At 41.0% G+C, this 23,700-nt stretch overlaps 1 long non-coding RNA gene across 2 annotated transcripts in view; it reads left to right on the forward strand.

Annotated features, from left to right (window-relative positions):
- LOC124721464 overlaps positions 1-23,700 on the forward strand; it is a 58,534-nt gene that overhangs the window by 26,274 nt on the left and 8,560 nt on the right. For both annotated transcript variants that reach the window (XR_007006333.1, XR_007006334.1), the window contains exon 2: positions 10,809-10,868. This is a non-coding gene — a long non-coding RNA (uncharacterized LOC124721464). The remainder of the gene's footprint in view (positions 1-10,808; positions 10,869-23,700) is intronic.

Raw genomic sequence — 23,700 nt, forward strand, 5'->3', positions numbered from 1 at the left:
CTAATCTCTCTGATTTTATCCTCATGGTCTCTTCGCGAGATATACGTAGGAGGGAGCAATATACTGCTTGACTCCTCGGTGAAGGTATGTTCTCGAAACTTTAACAAAAGCCCGTACCGAGCTACTGAGCGTCTCTCCTGCAGAGTCTTCCACTGGAGTTTATCTATCATCTCCGTGACACTTTCGCGATTACTAAATGATCCTGTAACGAAGCGCACTGCTCTCCGTTGGATCTTCTCTATCCCTTCTATTAACCCTATCTGGTACGGATCCCACACTGCTGAGCAGTATTCAACCAGTGGGCGAACAAGCGTACTGTAACCCACTTCCTTTGTTTTCGGATTGCGTCCTGCAAACACGCTCGGATAGCCGAAATGCCTGTCCGCTTGCTTAGCTGGGTGGTAACGTGCTTGCCTCCCGTGCAGTGGGCCCGGGTTCGATTCCCCGCCGGGTTGGAGATTTTCTCCGCTCGTGGACGTAGTGTTATGCTCCTGATCTTTGGGCGTCGAGTGAAATAAGACTTGCACTTTGTGGCCGAACTTCCCCGGATGGGGCCTCCCGGCCAGTGATACCACACGATCATTTCCACTTTTTTTTATTTTATTTTTTTTTAAGCCAGCGCAGTAGCTCAGCGTGTTCGGTCAGAGGGTTAGCTGCCCTCTGTAATAAAAAAAAAAACTGTGTTAATGGATGAACGATGAACTTGAACAAGCGTTGTGGGCCGTCCGTCGCGAACAAATAGAACGAACAATAACGAACAAAATGAGATCAACAACAACAAAAAAAGGGTTAACCCGACCGCTCACGAAAAGCGAGAAATTGGGGTTCGATTCCTGGTTCGGCACATACTTTTATGTCACCAGTAGGCAATATCTTCATACCTAATGCAGCTAATGACAAAAAGATTCCGCAGTTGCGAACAAATTTCATAAATTGAGTACAGCTGCAAGATCGTCACCAATGTCTGTTGCTTCAGACATTTTTAAAATTAAGTATTACAAACTGGTGTACAGAGAACAAATCTGTAGTTCTTTGTGCTTTGCGTTAAGTGTCGAGTTCTATATTCCGTGGCATAATTTAGCGCCCTGTCGCGCTCCACTCAGTCTCACCCACGATTCAGCTACACTATAAAAGCATTTGTGGATCCACAAACTACGTAAATAACAAAAATGTGAGCTACATCCTTTTCGATTACCGATTACAACATTACTGTTTAACCGTTTTGGAAACTCCTGCCTTGACTTTAGAAATGCTGGCTGCTAAAGCAGCGTGTCAGTATGTGTGAAGGCTCGTCGCGGGATTTTCTGGGAACATGACTGGTGGCGAACGCGGGTTGTTGACTGAGGCTGGCGGTTCAAGGTTCTCATCCCGCGCCGTAACGGTCGACCGCGTCCCCCGTCGCCGCAAGCCGCGCCGCGCAAGGTACGCGCCTGCCAACGCCTGCCCGCTCTCCCATAACCTCGCCGCACTCTGCAAATACTCTCTCTCTACACAATGTCTCCCGGCCCTACTCAAAATTTATTTCATTTATGAGAACTTGAAACCCCGCAAATGTTTATAAGTACAGCGATGAGAGAAACACTGCAACTAATGAAAATTTCGTCGTATGAACGATTCATTTCCGTTAAATGCCTCTACATATGACGGCATGCATTTCTTAAGAGTATAGCATACAATTTCTCATTCAGTGAAACCGACTGAGACAGTGCATTGGTTACCGCTCTGCACTCGCATTCGAGGGAAGTACTGTCTGAAATTCCACAAAAGACATTATTTTCATTATTTCCCTAAATGACTTTAGTCCAGTACCAGTATGATTCATTTTAAAATGACGCTCCCGGTTTCTTCCCCATCCTTGTCCATTCGGAGCTAATGTTGCGCCAAATCAAATCCAGGCTGGCCGACACTCCGGCCTTTGTCGTTAATCCGCCTGGAGGATTCGATCCTGAACCGGCGCGCCGCTCCAAACACGAAAGCGCGCGGCTATCCTGGTTGGTCAGCCACAGAGTCGATTGATTTCAGTTAAACCTGAATTAGCGTAAGGAAACATCTAACGCCAAAAGAACGTCGCTCACTAATACGCTACGACAAATGGTTCTTCAGCAAAGCGATTACTCTTGTTCCATTTGTGTTAAAGCAGTGCACCTGTGAGGCGGTGGTGTACGCATCCCATACTGAAGACGCCGTTTTACATGCTGTAACTATTTACTTGCTGTCATCCTGCAGCACTGAGCTGGCCAGTGATTGGCTGCACTATGGTCCATATATCTGCTGTTAGAAATGGGCAGCGCTCCCTGCCATCAACACGGTTCTGATTCAGTTTCTGACCAGTGTATGTGATAATCCATGACACTGCGTCGGGAACCGAAATTGTAGCGAATTCTGAAATGTTATCTTCTGGACTTTTCAACGTCAGATGTTTCAGTATTGAATATTCACTCGCCTGACAACTACATTTATATTTCTGCATGTAAATGATTGTTCTTGATCATTGTATGAACTTAAACGTGTTTTAAAACGATCTCTTGACCCTCTTTGACTTCCTCTTCTGTTTTTAGTCTGACCTAGTATCAGCATGACCGTCCTTGTTTTAAAAAGGAAGATAGTATCCTAGTAAAATGAAGTCACACGTGTATGGGAGGCTCAGGCTTCCAGTTCTCACTGGCTGCCCTGACTTAGGCTTTCCGCAGTTCCATTTACTCTTATCTACGCGAATGTCAGGAGGTTCCTTCAGCTTTGCCATGTTCGTCATTTGGATCAGGCATTAGTAGCTTAGAGAAGAAATAGCACCGTTGTCCACCTCCCTCACCCCACTCTCCCTACCCCTTTGCCTAAACTGAGGTGGTCCACCTTGGCTAGCCTCCTAACCGTCAACGTGACCCGAAGCCTCTAGAGAAGTGAAAAAGAAATACTAACTCCGCTTTAAGATGATAGCGTGACAGAGAGAAACCTTCAGGAAGGAGCAGAGGGTTTATTTAAACGTCCCTTTAGTGCGCCGACAATGTATCAGTGTTTCCTATCTAAGACAGCAGAACGTTAAAAATGTGTTACACAATCAGAAAAAATGCGCTTTTAAGATTTACTATCAGCAGTAAAACAGAACATAAAATCAATTTAAAAAAAGAATTGTACTGTAACATCACTAATAAGGTTATAATAAAAAGCGTTACCCTTATTTTGAGGCGGTAAAAACGTCTGCCTCAGTGACAAACATCTGATCATATTATGTGGCTGACGACAAATTAAAGAGCTACTTTGAAAAGGTAGTAAATGCAGTCAGCGTGTTAGAATTCTCGGGGCCATATATATTGTCTGTGCTGAATAACGAAGTAGAACTTGTTTCGATTCCTACCCATATCTGCAACTAAGAAGCGAGAAAGGTGTAAATCCTGATCTCGACTCCCTGTGATAAAAGGTACGAGCCATTGCCATTCTCGACGCAAAGTGCGTCATTTAATGGGGCAGTAAATTTAGATGTTGGGTAATTCGATAAAATTCTTTCTCACGTACAATCCATCTATATAAAATAAAGCCGAAAAAAGTCTCCGGGAAAATGAGAAATCGAAGAATTATCGTATTCTCGGATTCATTTTGAAAATAGTAACATTTGGGATTCCATCTTGCCTGCAGTGTTTATTTCCTTAACTTCCGTCCACGAACTTCATGTCCACTACTTCCTGTTTCTTCCTTAGTGTTGCAGTAAGTAATGCTACTTTTTGGTGTATGTAGTGAAATAAGTCGTCAACAAAAGTGGTGTCTTCTTGTCTTCCAGAGGTTGCCGGTTTAGTAGCCAATAGGTACTATGAAAATTTTACACTATGTGGTTCCAGGTGACCTGTCCATACACGTACCGAAACCAAGATCTTGAAATTCGTCTATCAGCTTTACCATTTTTTTAAATTATTATTTGGCAAAAGAAATTGCAGCGAAAGAAAGAAGAGTGGTAGTTCGTTTTCAGAATAATTTTCCTTTAAGGCCTTCGCTTCTGTGCCTTAGGTGTTTAGAGGACTACTTTTCTTGTTCGGAAGAGTGTTTTACAGGTGCAACTTCAGCTTTCAGAATGGTCTCAACTCTAGTCAACCGTCATTTTCGGTCACTGCTGCTGGAGCACGGAAACTGATAGAAGAAGACTGACGCGCACATGCGTGCTTGTGTGTGTGTGTGTGTGTGTGTGTGTGTGTGTGTGTATGTATGTGTGTGTGTGTGTATGTGTGTGTATTGGTTTCTTTGTTTGTCACATCACCAAACAGAGGATTTCTTGGGCCTGGACCTTGAACGCTGAAGCCAGTCGCCGACCGAGATAACGAAGTGGTTAACATAATGTAAGTATTGCTCATCAGTGTGGGATCCGTACCAGATCGGATTGACGGAGGAGATAGAGAAGATCCAAAGAAGAGCGGCGCGTTTCGTCACAGGGTTATTTGGTAACCGTGATAGCGTTACGGAGATGTTTAACAAACTCAAGTGGCAGACTCTGCAAGAGAGGCGCTCTGCATCGCGGTGTAGCTTGCTCGCCAGGTTTCGAGAGGTTGCGTTTCTGGATGAGGTATCGAATATATTGCTTCCCCCTACTTATACCTCCCGAGGAGATCACGAATGTAAAATTAGAGAGATTAGAGCGCGCACGGAGGCTTTCAGACAGTCGTTCTTCCCGCGAACCATACGCGACTGGAACAGGAAAGGGACGTAATGACAGTGGCACGTAAAGTGCCCTCCGCCACACACCGTTGGGTGGCTTGCGGAGTATAAATGTAGATGAATGTAGATGAATGGCTGATATTGCTGTATTGCTTGGATCAAATCCCCGTTTGACTATTCACATGTAAGTTTTCGTCCTCTGTCTACACAAATGTTTGGTCTCTTTCTGTTAAACTCTAGTCCTCCTTCCTTCTTTCCCTCCTTCCTTTGTTGAAACGTAGGCACACCTTGTCTCGTGGTGCGAGAAAGTGCTCAGAAAGTTTCATGATGGCATGTAGCGCTATTTGAATAGCTTTTTTACAAGCGACAGTATGACAATCAGGTCGCGAAACAAAAAGCGGGTGTATGACAAGAAATATCTACCTATAAATGTACGAAAATCCCAATCTTTCAGAAAGAGAATACTAGTGATGTTCTTCAGTTTCATGAAACAATCGTTTAAAGTGATAAGCGAGTAAATGTCTGTCTCGAAACAAAGAGACGCTTAAGCCAACCCATTCAGCACCGAAGCATGGAGGTTGGGTCTACGAGAATCATCGCCGGAGCACTGAAGCACATCAGTCAAAAATTGTACTAATTATTGCGTTTCAGAAAATTTTGAAGGTTTTGAGCACCCTCTCCCCGTCCCTTATAGCCTTCCTCTTCAGCTCATCTCATTTTTCTTGTTTCTGTAAATGGTGAAGCTTCTCAAAGAAAAGCAATTTTCTGCGAACGTAGAGCTGTTGAAGATGGTAAATGAATTAGTTAAGGTGCCATAACATGAAGAAATGCAAGAAGTGTAGCGAACAGTATTTTGAAAATTTAAAATAACTGGACTTACTGCAAAATGTTCGTAATACCTTTCGCGTTTTTCTCAAATGTCACACCTTCGCTCATATAATCAGCTATAATTTCGAGGAATTTATCAGTCCTGTCTGCCGGGAATCCTTTTTTTTTTTTTAGTTCATCAGCATTTCTAAATATTATATAGTTGCTTGTATAAGGAATCTGCAATCGTCTATCATCGGATCAGATAAATCATTTGTGTCAGAGTAATCTGAAAAACAGATGAAACTGCTACGCGACTGCTCTACTAGCTCCGTACAGGGCTGTCGGCGAGCTATAAGTCACAGGAAAGATTCTCTCAGCAGATAAACATGACACCGAGTTCAAAGATATGAAAGACTCGGGAAAGACGTAGATTCCCCGTCGGCCTTGCCACTCCTACTATCTGCAAATGGAGCGTGTCGGGAGTGGCATTTGTACTTTTAACAGTTGATAGTTGGGGAGCGTAGGTAATTATTAGCCAGTGTGCATCAGTTATCTAATTTTTAAAAACAACAGAGTCTGGAGCATGAAAATAAGTAAAATGAAACGAATATTTGCCCCCTAATCTAATGCAGCAATTTATCATTTTGACTGGTAAAAGAGATCTTTGGAATAGTTGTTTAACATGCACACCCGTTTACGTGACGTAACGCGTCGCAAGTGGATCGTTGTTAACGTAAGACTTCCGCTCGGCAACAACTGCGTTGGAAATCCAATATGGCCATCTTGTTTAAAGTTCACTCAACGTTCTAAAAACCATCCTAGAGGCATCTTTACTTATTCATAACCGTGAGAAATCGTTCTGCGCCCAAGAAGTAGAATCTCTATTTATTAAATTTTTTGTTCTATTACTCATTAGCGATTCAACATCACGGCATGGAGTACTTCACGATTTCATCAAGATCCAGAAGGAACTTTCGCGCGGCCTTATTGAACGAAATATTTAGCTGACCGCAGAGAATCTGATCATGACATTCGTAATTCTTTTACTATCCGCACAATGTAACTTGGCACTTTTGTGGGGCATGTTGGGAGCGTCTGGCCCGAAGTCATCTGACTTCAACTGATTCCTCTACTTCCAGAAAAGTGGCAAGTTACATCATGAAAGCCTTGATATCAGGGCGTGCTGACTCAATATATGTTCACGTATTACATGCTACGCACATTACTCAGTCGACATTCTCGCCTCGCTGACGCAAGTTGCAGCTCTCTGCAGTTAGAAGGCTCCGCATCGTAGCGTGTCACATGGAGGTGTGTAACGTAACTCCGGCAGTGTGTGAGAAACCGAGTGCTGTAATCGACTTTCGAATTCTAAGATTTTGTCCACACATGGGGCACCTTCTTCTTTAGCATAACAATGCCAGACCACGCAGAAGCGCTGTGACATCTGAAACAATCTGACGCCTTGTGTTCACTGTCATCGATCATCCTCCATACAGTCCAGACTTGGTCCCATCCGATTTTCATGTTTCCAAAACTTAAAGAACACGTTCGAGGACTTCACTTTGATAGTTATGAAGCGGTGCAAGCAGATGTAAAGTTGTGACTCTGACAACGAAGTCAAACATTTTACAGCGACATTATCAATAAACTGATCTCTCGTTGGGAGAAATGTGTTCGTCGTTAGGGTAACTATATTGAGAAATAAATGTGTAGACATTTGTAAACATCTATGCTAATAACAAACTGTAAACCTGTCTCATGTGTCTGTTCGAACATGGTAATTTCCAAAACTACTAGACGATTTTTGTGGGGTTTTCACAGGTAACTTGAGCGTAGCTTGGATCAACATATAAGCTTTATTTCATCAAAATCGAATGACGGAAAAATACATATCGCGATTTAAAGTTTTATCCACAATCGTCATGTCTCTGTTTGTCTGTTTGGACACGCAAATCTCCAAAACTTATTTGACGACTTTCCATCAGGCTTTCACAGGAAACTTCTCATGAAATTCCGATCACCAACTTTCTCCTCCGAATACGAAAATATTTTGTTGACACCGACATCCATAGGGAGAAACGATCACCATGATGAAATAACTGAAATCAGAGCTCGTATGGAAAGATTCAGATGTTCGTTCTTCCCGCGCAGTGTACGAGAGTGGAATAATATAGAATTGTGAAGGTCGTTCGATGAACCCTCTGCCAGGCACTTTAATGTGATTTGCAGAGTATCCATGTAGATGTAGATGTAGCTTGGGGCAGCACACACGCTTTATTTCGTAAAAATCCGATTGCGGGAAAAAAGATATCGTGCTCTAAAGATTTATTGCGACATAAGGAATCACATTTCCTCTTTGAAAAAGCTATTTACTCTTTGACGTTTGAACTGTATCGTATTTGAGAAAATGCTTTTATTGATTGATTTGTTCCATGTAATACGATTCAACATAATGAATACAATGCTTATACAATCCTCAACATGTTTAATCCATACGCCGGCCGGTGTGGCCGAGCGGTTCTAGGCGCTACAGTCTGGAACCGTGCAACCGCTACGGTCGCAGGTTCGAATCCTGCCTCGGGCATGGGTGTGTGTGATGTCCTTAGGTTAGTTAGGTTTAAGTAGTTCTAAGTTCTAGGGGACTGGTGACCTCAGAAGTTAAGTCCCATAGTGCTCAGGGCCATTTGAACCATTTAATCCATAATTACAAACTAATATTATTAAATGCCAAAGTAATTCTCTGTGTAATGTTTTCACGACTAAACTGCTGAAATCGCGATTAAATTTTATATGGCGATAGCCTGAACTCTTGGGAAAGAACATAGACTAATTTAGGAAATAAAAGGAGGAAAATAATTAAAAAAAGTATCGACACCTAAGAGAGTGAAGTAGGGGATAGAACATCTTTCTTTACACCAGTGAACATAAACTTTGTTTAAAAAATTATTAAATCTTGTACATAATGTCCACCCTGTGTGGTGTACAGTTACTTCAGGAGCATGATGCATAGATGCACGCTCCTGCCAACGTCCCTACGCACGCAAGACTCGGCAGCGCTGCTGCACAGGCTGCCTCGTCGTGCATTGGTGCACTGGTGCAACGGGAGGGGGGGACAGGCAGGCATGTAAGGGCACCTGGCACTATTGGATCACTACTCATCATAGCAAAACCCCCGATATGTGAGCGCAGCTGCAGGTGACAGCTAGGAAAGAATAAAGATATAGAATGTTAATAAAGCCTGTTTTATTTAAAAAGCGTTTTCACATAAAAAATTCGGAGGACTACTTCTTAGCATGCCCTTGTAACGAATAAAATCTATATGTCCCCAACCATGGCGTAGCTTTCGTTACTGCTCTGTTCTCTGACATCATCGTAGTTCTCATTCTGAATGAGAATCTCAGCAATATTCCCTTAATTTACTTTCCAATCAGCGATGCGTGCTTTTGTTTCCTCCTGTGAACGTGTAGTCGTAGCATGTACTCCCTTTCTTTTTTCTTATATCTGTAGGTGGAACGTTAAGCACCAACAAAATAATGGAAAAGAATAGAGCATGCATTCGAATTTTGTAGCATGGTCACATCGAGATGACAACCACTGTTCATAAAGCCTGTCCCGAAGTTCTTTCGATCGTGCCAGATTCAAGAATTCTCTCTGTCCTGGGAGAACCGTGGCTGTAGGGACACTGCGAGAATTGAGACGGTGTTGTGCCAACAAAATCCGATCTTCGCTGTACTGGTTCATGTTGGGCAATAACGTAGAATAAGTGTCACCATGATCTGTGGAATAATTTCCGATACTGCGGCTTTGTAAGGCAGATTTATCGTGTTTGTTCCGTTAAGTGGATAAACTGGAATCCTGTGCTGTCATGAAATTATTCTTCTTTGACGCTTTTATTGTCGACAGAAACCAATTCAACGTTGGTGATGATTTATGAGGCATCTGCTCCTTCATTTTCGTCAATGAACGTATAGACGGTTGAATTCGTAAGTGATCGCATTTACATGGAAGACGGTACTATTGAATGAAGCCCAGAAACTGTAACTACAGATGAAAACACCGAGAAAGTGTGCATAGCGCTACCGGACGATCGGAGATTAAAGCTGCATGAGGCAGTTGATCCGTTGATTACATATCTGGACGTAAGGTTGCAAACCGATACGAGATGGAACGAGCACGTAAAGTCGGCAGTGCAGCGGGCTAATGGTCGACTTCGGTTTATTGGGAGAATTCTAGGAACGTGTAGCTTACCTACAAAGGATATAGCGCAAAGAACAGTAGTACGACCCATTCTTGAGTACGGCTCTAGTATTTGCGTTCCCCAACAGGTCGGATTAAAGCAATTCATCGAAGCAAAGAGGCGTGCTGCTAGATTTGTTACCGATGGTTTCTATCAACACGTGATTATTTCGTAAACTGAAATTGGAATCTCTGGAGGGAAGATGACATTCTTTTCGCGAAACACTATTGAGAAAATTTAAAGAACCGGCATTTGCGGCTGACGACTGCAAAACGATTCTGCTACTGCCAACGTACGTTTCGCATAATGACCACGAAGACAAGATAAGGAAATTTGGGCTCGTTTTCCCCTCGCTCCATTTGTAGAGTGGAACAGGAAAGGGGCTGGCTAGTACTGGTTAGGGTAGCCTCGCTCATTCATCGTATTTTGGCTTCCGGCGTATGTACGAGTATGTAGATGTAGATGTAAAGGTGCGTTGGAAATCAGAAAACTGAGGGATGTAAGGTACGAATTGTGGGATATTCACGCCATTCGCCAGATTTGGCAACATCTGACGTCTACGTGTTTCGTACTTAATGAAGCGTATGGCTGGTGGCTGGACAGCTGAGGGTCCGACGAAGAGTCTAGAGCTGATGAATATATTGAACATCTAAAAACGCCCTTCAGGAATACGCCAGCTGGAAAAAAACTTTGGGCTACAGACTAGTTCGAAAAAAATGCATTTTTACCCAAAAAATTGTATTTTACAGTCAGGTTTAGAATTTTTTCCTTGCCCTCATGCAGCTTACAGTTTTAATTATTAAGAAGACTCAGAACGTTCGCTGAACATTTCTTCGTATGTTAAAATGAACAGCTGGTTTCCCAGTATTACTCTGTTTTATTGAAATAACTCATTTTTAAATCTGAACTCATTTGTTCACGGGATGTAATGAACGCTTTCATGGCAGCCTAAGGTTCCACAGAAAGCAATCTAGAAATATTGAATACTGAGCTGAAGAAGTTCTCGTGTTTATAGATATGTTTCAGTTCTCGATGGACAGGAGAATAATTCTCTTTAGTTTGTATCGCAGTAAATTATGAATATTTGCAGTAAACGCTTGACCACGGTTCTTCTTTGTTGCAGGTATGGGGCTTCGAACGACAATAGCACGAATAGAAACCAAAAGACAGGAATCTTGTGTTGGTAAGTAACTCCAAAATATTGTACTGTAAATACATGAAAGTGTGTGTACCACAAGTAATACATGCTCTTAAAGTGAAAAACGGTGCACATTCGTAAACACCGTCCTGATTTTAACGTACTCGACAAACACCCTTCTGTTCATGTTTCTGTTTGAGCTCCGCCTGTGAAACATTTTTTTTGTTCACGTTAAACACTACGCCATTTATACAACTATTGATATCTAACTTGTCAAAACTAATAAGTAGAGAGAATAACAAAGAAGTTAACACGGAATAAGTAGCAACTGAGTTCAAACGTTTAATTATTCCTATTCTGGTCGGCACTATTTTAAAATGGTGTGGGCGTCCAAGCCGTAGTTTTAACACTAGGATATGAGAACGTATTTCCATCATCGTAGATTTAGCAGCAAAATGTCCAAACATTTATTGACTTTTAGAAGAAATGCTAACAATTACTGAACACTGAAATAAAACCCGTTTCAGTAATTATTTGTCTATCGAAATACAGTATTAAACTAAAAATCTAAAAATGTTTTAATGAAATTAAAAAGAAATTTAAAGTACTTTTGTTTAAAGCTGCATGACTTATTTCATGGCATGTCCTTAAGTTTGACCAGGCGTCTGCTTTTCAGAATACTTTAATGAAAATATTTGTCGGTTTATTCATTGCACAGTGTGTTGTAAGAAACAATTATTGGTACAACTGCACTGTAATATTAATGAAACAACAAAATTAGATTTTCTCTTACATTTGACCAGATTACAGACATAACTTTAATAAAATAAGAACATATTATTTTCGAGGGAAGACTTAATTTCGTGTACTACACAGAAGAGCATTTTCTGTTTAGTGAGAAATTTTCAGGTACATACATATAGCTATATCTGATCAGTAAGCTCTTGGAAACTTTCCAGTCATGTTACCTAATCGTAAGTGCAGATATTGGCAGGTCTCTGTTGTCAGTCATATGAAAAACAGCGACTTTTTATTAGTTTTTGTACAAAATGGGGGCACAGCTTAAAATGACGATCAGAAAATGTTGTGAGGGAGAATAGTTCAGCAATAGTACAAGCCTGTAGAATTTTTTTAGCAAGATCTACTGTAGGAAAGAAAGCTCAAGTACATTTCTCAAAAGCATGGTTGGAAGCTGCAGAGTAATATGATCCATTTTGATACTAGGTAACAGGAAACATGCAAGTTTCAGGTTTCAGTCGCAGCAGACTCCACATCCTTGTTCTCGCAGAAAGCAACATTCCACGCTTCGACTAGGTAGGCGGCTGAGAGACCCTTTGGCGGCCTCTTTGTGGGAAAGATGCCCATCAGTTCTGCCAACGTAACTGCTGCGCTCCCAGCAGCTGCAGAACGCTCGTCTCTGGCGGTCGTTGCTTAGGTTGTGGTGTGATCGGTGTTTTACAGTACGCCACTACATCACCTTGACCATGGAAATCAAATTAAACGCAGGAGGTCGCGTCGCGAAGTATTTTAAGAGGTGAATTCATCAGTGGGCGATTACCTTCTGCCTGTGAGGCGGATTTGTTGCGCAAAGACGTCGCACAGGTGATAAACTACGAGTACAGAAAAGTTTAGCACAAAAAATAAATCTGGCGCATAAAATGAACTCGTTATGGTAGCCTGCTAAGTTCTATATCTCTTAAGCAATAGACAGCTGATCCGTACCTTGTTAAATAGCTACATCTTGACCTACAGACAAAATGTTGGCAGTTTATTTGTAACTGCATAACTTTCTGGTCGTGAGAAACGACAAATTTTGTTGCGCGCTTAGCGAGACTGTGCTGTGCAAGAGAACGAGTGAGAGAGAAGAGTTGCCGGTAACCTTGCACATGGAAAGTCGGCTCCTCGCTCGTGAACTAGGCATTATTCCCTTCACGCTGCGAGATCAAGGTCTCTTTCGATCATCCACACGTGGAACGGTGCACAGCCTAAGCACCTGTAGCTGCCACTTCACTCAGACCAGTTGCTACTTACATCCTATACATTTTAAAATCTGTTTAATAGTGGTAACGTAATTATTTTGAAACGCGCTTTATTAAACACATAAAAGGGAAAAAATGTCCACTGCCGAAACAAGTAGATATCAACAGCAGAAACGGATAGCAAATACTTACTTAAAAGAATACTGACAACACCCAGAGCTTGTCGACATTTTGTGCTGTAAAAAAAGTGATTATCACACTGACAGTGGAATTCCCAGTGGCAAATGGTCCCTGCTACCTGTACCAAAAGGGTCCGAAAGATGCATTTTCAGGTAATTACATTAGTTTAGCCCTACCCTCCTTTAGAGGGAGGATCGCATTAATTTTAACAACAGTTCTAATATTAGGCTCAAGTACTGGCTTAATGTTTATTTCTGACAGCCGATGGTAACAATATCTAGAAACTATTCCTTTCTGGGCTAATACAACAAAAAGAAGGAAGATTGAATTTTAACATCCCATCACTAACACAACACTCCACAAACAACTGTATTTCAAAGACCAGTAAGATACTAAATGAAAATTACTGTTTATTTCAGTTTAAAAAATAGCTTTCTGTGAGCAAAGATTACCACCAGTATACGGTTACCAGCAATGAAATTCGTCTTTACTTATTATATACTGCGACAAGATTTTATACTTGTTTCTGGCCATTTCTAGAAACTCAGGCAAGTTTGCAATAATTTTCTTCACATACCATCTAAGTAAATTCGATTATAAAAAATGTTGCACATGGATTTTGTGGTAGCAAAATATCATCATGACTTAGCCACCACCATGTTATAATAGTTTTTGGTTGGTTTGAACATTCTGGTGTTCTCATAGCATTAATGAATCTGGAAGGTTACATTATGAATTTTGTTTTCAAAGTTATGGCTTTGTAGTATGTACCACTTTTCTATTTTAAACATGATTTTGACATAACATTAACTACCTGATGTATGCTGAGAAGTGCATAAAACCGAATTTTCTTAAAGGTGTTCACTCACAACCGTATTAAGTGTATGATGAACCACTACTTATTAAGCATGGTAAAATTCACTAATTAATTCCAATAAATTCATCTTTAGCTTATTACAAAGGCTATATGTGTTATACATATTAAATGAATTCACTGTATATATTTCTTGGCTCCAAAATATGCAGTTGTTTCTTCTCCTCCCCTCCACACTTCCTTTAGCACTGGATGCCAATGATGAGTCGTTTTGTTATGAGGAGAAAGAAGAATGGAAACTGAGTGTTTATACTAAATTCCATTTAGCCAAGAATGTCACAATTTTCCTTGACCCTTTGGCTTGCTATTCCTTAATTGGTAAAATGGTCAGAAAATATCAACATGAACAAAGACTTAGCCCTTATATTGTCAGATACATATTATTATTTGTTTGTTACGTGTACTCATAGAATAAAAAATAAGAATATAAATTTTCACATTCCTTTCATTCGCAGATCATTTGTACTTCAAATTGAAATGAATGAAAATTGCTCATTTGTCTGGACATTCCATGAAACAGAGAAGCCCATAACTTCAAAACTATTGATGCTAGACAGCTAAAAAACTGATTTCTTAGTAAAAGTCAGGTTTTAATCTTATATTAATGTGTAACACAGTAATTCTGTAACATTTGCTTGATTTTACGAAAATCCAAAAACATATTTTGGAAAATCTGAAAACACCCATTTTGAATTTTTTGAAAAAATGTTTTTTCACATGTATGTTTACAAATAATGGCTTAAAATTCAAACTGAAGAGAGAATGAATTCTTAAGATACAAAATTATTAATATTTTATCATATGAAAAACTAAGATATTGTAGTAACAAACTGTGGAGTAAGTCCTTTGTGCCAAAACCAAACTGAATTTATTAAATATAGTAAAATATAATAAAATATTTCAATAATAAGAATTATTTCAAATAGAAACAGTGGCCTAAGAATGATTTTAATTAACATAATTTGCATTTTTGTGAGAGGAGCTTTAAATGAGGTTTTCTGACACAGAGGATAAAAATAAATCAAATTAAAAGCTGCACAAGGCCAACACTTGAACTATGATACTTGGTGTTGCACTTACATGACAAGTTAAATGAAAAAATGAATTGAAAAAAAGGAGTATTAATTACGATACCTCATTTAAGGTCAATCTGTAAACTCCTCCAGTAGGCATCCTAGACTCAACCTTTGTTACAATGCAATTAAATAGCACATCTAAGTTTTTAAGGTTTTGATAAGAGAAACAAAAATAATCCAGTACATACCTTCAGACAAACAACATTAACTTTCAATTTCTTAGACTGATTGGTCTTTTCAAAAATTGTAATCAATCTGCCACCAACTTTAAGAACTGATATTATTGGTTAAGAGACCTGTAACTAATCCAGCTTCAGTTATGCTCAAATCTTGTGAGGAATTATGCTGTTTAGGAATGGTTTGCTGCTTGCTTAATTTACTATTCAAGGAGTGCAGGTTAACTGCAGTGTGAAATTCACACACTGGTATGAGAAAGTGTGTATGAGTTCCTTGGATGATTTTTAAATGGCTGAATTGGGACAGTAACAATATTTCATTGCATACATATTCTTCTGTTATACGTAATGCATAATGGGTACCTGGAATGGTTTCTTGAGGAAACTTGTGCTTGGATCTCATGATTTTATTTTCAAATGTCTTTTTTAAACTTGCTTTAGCAGCAAGTCTTTTGAAATTGTCTGTCATGTCCATCACAAAATCTTTCAACATGTGATGTGGCAAAAAGTGCCATTCTGCATCAACATTTTTACCATTCTTCTGAAGATATATGTCAAGATATTTTTCACCACTTTCATCAGAACATTAAAACATCTTTCATATACTCCCATGCTAAGCAACTTCTCCTTTGATGCTGAGCACAAGACTGAGTGAATAACATTTCAATATCACTGTATTGCATTGTAAGCTGTCAGAAATGGATATATTTCTGATGTCTGAACTCAGTATTAGCCTCATTATAGTACACAACAAAAGGATGCAGTGTGGCTTGGCTGGTGAACCAGTTGCAGGACTGTATTTTGTCTTGAAGGAGAAATGAAGAATTTTCAACAATATCACAGGCTATAACAACCTGTACTCCCTGCAAGTTATTTGGTATAACCAGAAAACTGATTTGCTTCACTTTGTACACCAAACCTGAAGTAGAATCTGAGGTCACAGATCTTCAAAGCAGCTTCACTGATGACTAATTTCGTGTCTCCAGTAAGTACCTAACAAATTAACTCACACCTTGTAAGAGCATTTATCATATATGATACATGCAGTCATATCTGCAAACACTAGAATGGACAAAATATTGTCTAGCATTATGACAAAAGCTACAATTAAATTCTATATGTAATAATTCTTGACCATTCCTTGAATCATGAACTGCATGGAAAATTAATGGGGTTATGTAAAATATTTCAAAATTTATTTTCCTATCAACCCATCCTTCCACCATCTTCATATTTTATCAGAAACAAATGGATATATTAAGAAACTCATCATAGAACACATCAGAGAAATCGGCGACATCAAGGTCCAAAAATAACCAAAATTGTTTGATTTAATATTATATGGACTGACCCACAGATCAGTAGACTTTGCCGTAGTTGTGTTATTTTTCTGGCAGCTGCATACTTGCTAAGGCAAACAATACTGCAATAAAGTAGGACTGAAACACAAATTGTAGCACTATTCACTATTATTGAACATATTAGTCAATAGGATATTTTGAATCACATGAGACATTTAACCATTCATTAACAGTTGGGGTCACTTTTGTTAAATAGCTTCACAGGTCTTCAATAGAAACAAGCATTAATGCCATATATCTCAAGGCACCCTTCATGAGGGAGGTGAAGTTTACTTCCTCTGTGCTTCCCCTCAATCAACAGCAATCTTTGTGTGAAGCAGACATTGATTACTCCACTACCCATTCCTTCCTTCTATGAGAGATCAAACATAACTGTACAGTATTGTTACTGAAGCATTTTTTTCAGTATCTAATGTATAAAACAACATATTCATTATATCATAGTAAAAATTGTTCAGGATTCAAACACGTTGTGCACTTGTAAGTCTGCTTCAACAGGATTAGAGAATCATTCAAATAATGACTAGTATACTTTAAAATTTATTCCAATGAACAACATGCATTTAAAAACATCTGCTGGAAACTCATGCAGTTAAATATGGGCAATCTAAAAGTCTGCCATGTCTAACATTTTTTAATTAAAAATGGTAGATATTTGATTGAAAACTCCCCTGCAATTCAGCTTGCAGCAGTTTGCTAAGAGTAGATGAAAATGTATGCATAGCCACCATTTGACAAATTTTGATATTTATATCACCAATACCTGGTCATTTCAGTCTGCTTCTTTTCAGTTTTTTAAACAATAAAAAGGGATTTCCCATTGTTACATGGGTGCCAATAGGTTGTTGTTGTCTTTAAGCAATGAACAAGTAACATGCTTAGCGAAATCTGGAACTACAGTAACAAAAACTGCTTTTATTTATTGCAAAACTGAGCAGATCCATCAAAGCATATTATTATTCTCTGACATTTATATTTAAGAGCAACGTGAAAACATGTCTTATTGTAAGTAATTCAGAACAATTATTTGATAACTGTATTGCACTGCCCAGCCATTGTCTAGGTTGCGCGATGATATTATCGGAAACCCAGTGATGGTAGTGGGAATCATTTCTGTAATCTATAACAGAAATCTTACATAGAAACATGGAATTACTATATTAAAAAATGTATATCTAATATATATGTTACAGTGGACATAGAAGGTTTCTAGAGTTTAAAATTTTCGAGCTTTGAGATGGGCATATGTTAATGATACAAAACTTCATGACCATCTACTTAATAACACGTTAGTTCATCTTTGGTAGAACACCAGTGAACCTGTGTGATATCGATTTCACAAGGTTTTGGTGCATTTCTGGAGGTAAGTGGCACCATGTATCTATGCATAAGTCATGCAGTTCTGCTAAACTATAGCCCAGGATTTGTGGGCATGGAGTTGGTGCTCAATAGTGTCCCAATTGTGTCCATCGTGTCCAGATCAGGAGAATTTGGTAACCAAGACATCACTGTGAGTTCACTATTATGCTCCTTAAACTACTGTACCATGCTTCTGACCTTGTAATGCAAACAGTTATCCTTCTGGAAAATACCATCACTATCAGGGAAGAGATCAAGCATGAAGACATTCAGGTGGTCCAGAATAAGGTTTATGCAGTCACAGATATCATGGTGTCTTGGATTACTACCTCGTTTGTCATGGAAGCACTGGTGAATGCCTCCCATAGCAAAATACTGCCACCACCATCCTGAGTCCATGATGAGGTGCATGTTTCAAGCATACATTCTCCTGGATGATGGCATATCTGGTTGCAGTCATTGACATATTGTAAAGCATACAAGATTTTTCTGACCAGGCATGTTTCCATCGATCTGTGGTCCAATCTTGATCATCCCTTGCCCACTGCAGTCATAATTGATGATGTCATTCGGTCAACATGTGAATATGTAGGGACCATCTGCTGAGGAGTCCATGTTCAAAAGTGTGCACTAAACACTGAACTCTAAAGTTATTGTACCTCCAACAGCGCTGTACTTTGTCATCAGACTTGCCACAAATTACTGCCTTTCTTGCCTTATAGAGAGGGCAGACCTCCTACCTCCACACTCTAATGCGTGGTGTGGATGTCGAACATCTGGTCATTGCCTGTCCATGGTTTCATTATTTTTCAACCACTTTTCATAGGTGTTCATGGCAGTATTATGCAAACATCTGACCAGCTTCGCCATTTCCAGGTGCCACACCACAATAAATTGGCCTTTGTTGAAGTCACATATGTTAGTGGAATTTCTCATTTATGGGCCATACCATCACTGGAATGATTCCCCATTTGCCTTTGCTTCAGTTATATACTGTCCTTACCTTGTCATTTGCCCACGATGCCACTAGTCAGCAATCTCACTGTGGGCACTTGTCACAATGCTTTGGCTTATTCGTGGATGTATTTTAAAAAGTGAGATAAAAATGTTTCATTAGAATAATATAAAAAGGAAGTTAGTAAGATTTTAGTTGACATATTGACTGAAAAAGAAACAAAAATAAATGAAATTAAAAAGAAATGAAAAAGGTGCTCATTTAGATGAGCTTAACGCAGAAGAATTCTTATTAGATATTTAATCTCTAGGATGGAAGGATCAGTATCTTGAATGAAAGTGACAAAAATTAGAAAAATAAAGAACTGTGACATTAATTCAGTATCCTCTAAGATGAGGGATTTTGAGAACCACAGAGAGTATAACTCAATCTCAAATAGTCATTGTGATAATTCATAGGGTACTTCAGTGCTACACAGAGGCACTCTTTGTAACAGAAGTAAGAGGATTACAAGTAATTCCCAGAGGATCAGAAAAAATAATGTAGCTAAAAACTTTCTACGAAAATACTATTCTTTTGGAAGTTTTTGACTTGAATGCCATTGTTCCCGTCACTATAGTTAAAGTTAAGAGACAATCTTTACTTTTCACATGTCACCTATATCCAGATGTTGAAGGGAAGTTAAAATGTAGTACATCTTTTATCAAACATATTTTTGGGCAAAAGAATGTTCCCACCCAATAAAACATGAGTATTATTGGGAAGTGTCAAAGACGATCTCGGTTTGTACAAGTCCGGCATATACCAGATTCCGTGTCAGTGTGCGAAGACTTATATTAGACAGACAGTGCGCACCATCAAAGATCGTTGCTAAGAACATCACAGGCACACTCGACATAGATACCCCAACAAGTCGGCCGTCGCAGAGCAATGTTTGTCCGAAAATCACGAAATGGACTACCAACAAACCAGGATCTTGGCACAGACATCTAAATACTGGGACAGCGTCGTTAGAGAGTCTATCAAAATTCGTACCGGGGACGGACTCATCAGCCGAGATTGCGGCTGTAACCTCAGCAAGACATGGGAAACAGTATTGAGTCTACTTAAAAATATGCTCAGCCGCAGTGGTCCACAACCCCACGATGACTACCGCTGTCCACTTCACCCCTCCACCGCCCCACAGCGAACCCTGGGTTACTGTGCGGTTCGGCCCCCGGTGGACTCCCACAGGGAACGTCTAACAGCAGACGAGTGTAACGCCTATGTTTGCGTGGTAGAGTAATGGTGGTGTACGTGTACGTGGAGAACTTGTTTGCGCAGCAATCGCCGACATACTGTAGCTGAGGCGGAATAAGGGGAACCAGCCTGTATTCACTGTGGGAGATGGGAAACCGCCTAAAAACCATCCACAGACTGGCCGGCTCACCGGACCTCGACCAAAGTCCGCCAGGCGGATTTGTGCCGGGGACCAGGCGCTCCTTCCCGCCTGAAGCCATGCGTTAGACGACACGGCTCACCGGACGGGCTTAGCCCATGTTAGTCATCTTAGATATTAGTGTAACCACATGGGAAATACGTTATTTAGTAAAAGCCTTTTCTTCTAACCAGATAACTCAGAGGAAGAAGCTTGTGTTGTGCAACAAAACGTATTCTTAGCAATATGTCATATACTTGAAAAACTTCGACAGTATTACTGTTATAAATCAAATACTCACCAAAATGTGAAAGAGAGGGCTTAAGATTCACCAAATACCATCTGCCAAATAGTTATGTAGTTCAACAATACAATGCAGCTTTTACGAAATACTGAGGTGCCGTATTGCACATGAATATGAATTATCATTTTGTTGCCCAATCCCTTTGGTAAAATACTGTTTCTTCCTAAACTAATATTATAACATCAATTTGTACTTGTTTAGATTTACAGTTGTTGTCATGTTTATGTCAGAATTATTCAAATTGTTATCCATATACACTCCTGGAAATTGAAATAAGAACACCGTGAATTCATTGTCCCAGGAAGGGGAAACTTTATTGACACATTCCTGGGGTTAGATACATCACATGATCACACTGACAGAACCACAGGCACATAGACACAGGCAACAGAGCATGCACAATGTCGGCACTAGTACAGTGTATATCCACCTTTCGCAGCAATGCAGGCTGCTATTCTCCCATGGAGACGATTGTAGAGATGCTGGATGTAGTCCTGTGGAACGGCTTGCCATGCCATTTCCACCTGGCGCCTCAGTTGGACCAGCGTTCGTGCTGGACGTGCAGACCGCGTGAGACGACGCTTCATCCAGTCCCAAACATGCTCAATGGGGGACAGATCCAGAGATCTTGCTGGCCAGGGTAGTTGACTTACACCTTCTAGAGCACGTTGGGTCGCACGGGATACATGCGGACGTGCATTGTCCTGTTGGAACAGCAAGTTCCCTTGCCGGTCTAGGAATGGTAGAACGATGGGTTCGATGACAGTTTGGATGTACCGTGCACTATTCAGTGTCCCCTCGACGATCACCAGTGGTGTACGGCCAGTGTAGGAGATCGCTCCCCACACCATGATGCCGGGTGTTGGCCCTGTGTGCCTCGGACGTATGCAGTCCTGATTGTGGCGCTCACCTGCACGGCGCCAAACACGCATACGACCATCATTGGCACCAAGGCAGAAGCGACTCTCATCGCTGAAGACGACACGTCTCAATTCGTCCCTCCATTCACGCCTGTCGCGACACCACTGGAGGCGGGCTGCACGATGTTGGGGCGTGAGCGGAAGACGGCCTAACGGTGTGCGGTACCGTAGCCCAGCTTCATGGTGACGGTTGCGAATGGTCCTCGCCGATACCCCAGGAGCAACAGTGTCCCTAATTTGCTGGGAAGTGGCGGTGCGGTCCCCTACGGCACTGCGTAGGATCCTACGGTCTTGGCGTGCATCCGTGCGTCGCTGCGGTCCGGTCCCAGGTCGACGGGCACGTGCACCTTCCGCCGACCACTGGCGACAACATCGATGTACTGTGGAGACCTCACGCCCCACGTGTTGAGCAATTCGGCGGTACGTCCACCCGGCCTCCCGCATGCCCACTATACGCCCTCGCTCAAAGTCCGTCAACTGCACATACGGTTCACGTCCACGCTGTCGCGGCATGCTACCAGTGTTAAAGACTGCGATGGAGCTCCGTATGCCACGGCAAACTGGCTGACACTGACGGCGGCGGTGCACAAATGCTGCGCAGCTAGCGCCATTCGACGGCCAACACCGCGGTTCCTGGTGTGTCCGCTGTGCCGTGCGTGTGATCATTGCTTGTACAGCCCTCTCGCAGTGTCCGGAGCAAGTATGGTGGGTCTGACACACCGGTGTCAATATGTTCTTTTTTCCATTTCCAAGAGTGTAGCTAAACTTCACGTATTTTATATTCTTCATTAATTAATTGTTTAACTTTCCTTTTTCGTCCCAGTCTGAAATATGTGTTGTGTGCTGAAAATGAAATTTTCATTCTGTTGAGCTCATAAAATGTATGTAGACATATCCACAAGTCATCTTTATCATTATAACTCATTTTACAGAAAGTGCCCTATTTCATTAAGAGGTTATGAGGGTGAGTCAAATGAAAAACTTAAATATTTTTTAAATATTATTTATTGTGCAGAAGTGGTACAAAGGTGTATCACTTTTCATCATAATCCTCCCCACGCCTATTGCAAGTCCTCCAGCTCTTACAAAGTGCATAAATTCCTTTAGAAGAAAATTCTTTTGGTAGTCGACACAACCACTCATGGCGTACCTCTTCATCAGAACCGAACTTCTTTTATCCCATTGCGTGTTTGAGTGGTCCAAAGATATGGAAATCACTTGGGGCAAGGTCTGGTGAGTATGGTGGATGAGGAAGACACTCAAAATGCAGGTCTGTGATTGTTGCAACTGTTGTACGGGCAGTGTGGGGCCTTGCATTGTCATGTTACAAAAGGACGCCTGCTGACATCAGTGAACGTCGCTTTGATTTGATTGCAGGCCGCAGATGATTTTTTTAGGAGATCTGTGTATGATGCACTGGTGACAGTGGTCCCTCTAGGCATGTAATGCTCCAAAATGACGCCTTTTTCGTCCCAAAAGAGAGTCAGCATAACCTTCCATGCTGATGGTTCTGTTCGAAAGTTCTTTGGTTTTGGTAATCAGGAATGGCCCCATTCCCTGCTCGCTCTCTTCGTTTCCAGTTGGTGGAAGTGAACCCAGGTATCGTCCCCAGTAACGATTCTTGCAAGGAAGCCATCACCTTCTCGTTCAAAGCACCGAAGTTCTTCACATGCATCAACACGTCGTTCTCTCATTTCAGGAGTCAGATGCCGTGGCACCCATCTTGCAGACACTTTGTGAAACTGGAGTACATCATGCCCAATGTGGTGTGCTGACCCATGACTAATCTGTAAACATGCTGCAATGTCATTCAGTGTCACTCGACGGTTTTCCTTCGCTATGGCTTCAACTCCTGCAATGTTCTGTGGAGTCAGAACTCGTTGTGCCTGACCTGGACGAGGAGCATCTTCCACTGAAGTCACACTATTTGCGAACTTCCTACTCCATTCGTAGACTTGCTGCTGTGACAAACATGCATCACCGTACTGAACCTTCATTCGTCGATGAATTTCAATATGTTTCACACCTTCACTACGCAAAAGCCGAATAACAGAACGCTGTTCTTCCCCGGTGCAAGTCGCAAGTGGGACGGCCATCTTTATGCTGTTTCTGCGACGGTATGTGTGCATCTGCACTACGCTGCCACCTACAGGATATTCTGCACGCTTTTTGTAGCACACTTACCAACTCACAGGATAACGGCGCGAAATTTCGATTTGTTATTAGAAATTTAAAGTTTTCATTTGACTCACCCTCGTATATACACTGGTGTGCGT

The sequence above is a fragment of the Schistocerca piceifrons genome, chromosome X, assembly GCF_021461385.2.
Source record: "Schistocerca piceifrons isolate TAMUIC-IGC-003096 chromosome X, iqSchPice1.1, whole genome shotgun sequence".
In the NCBI taxonomy this organism is placed as follows: Eukaryota; Metazoa; Arthropoda; class Insecta; order Orthoptera; family Acrididae; genus Schistocerca; species Schistocerca piceifrons.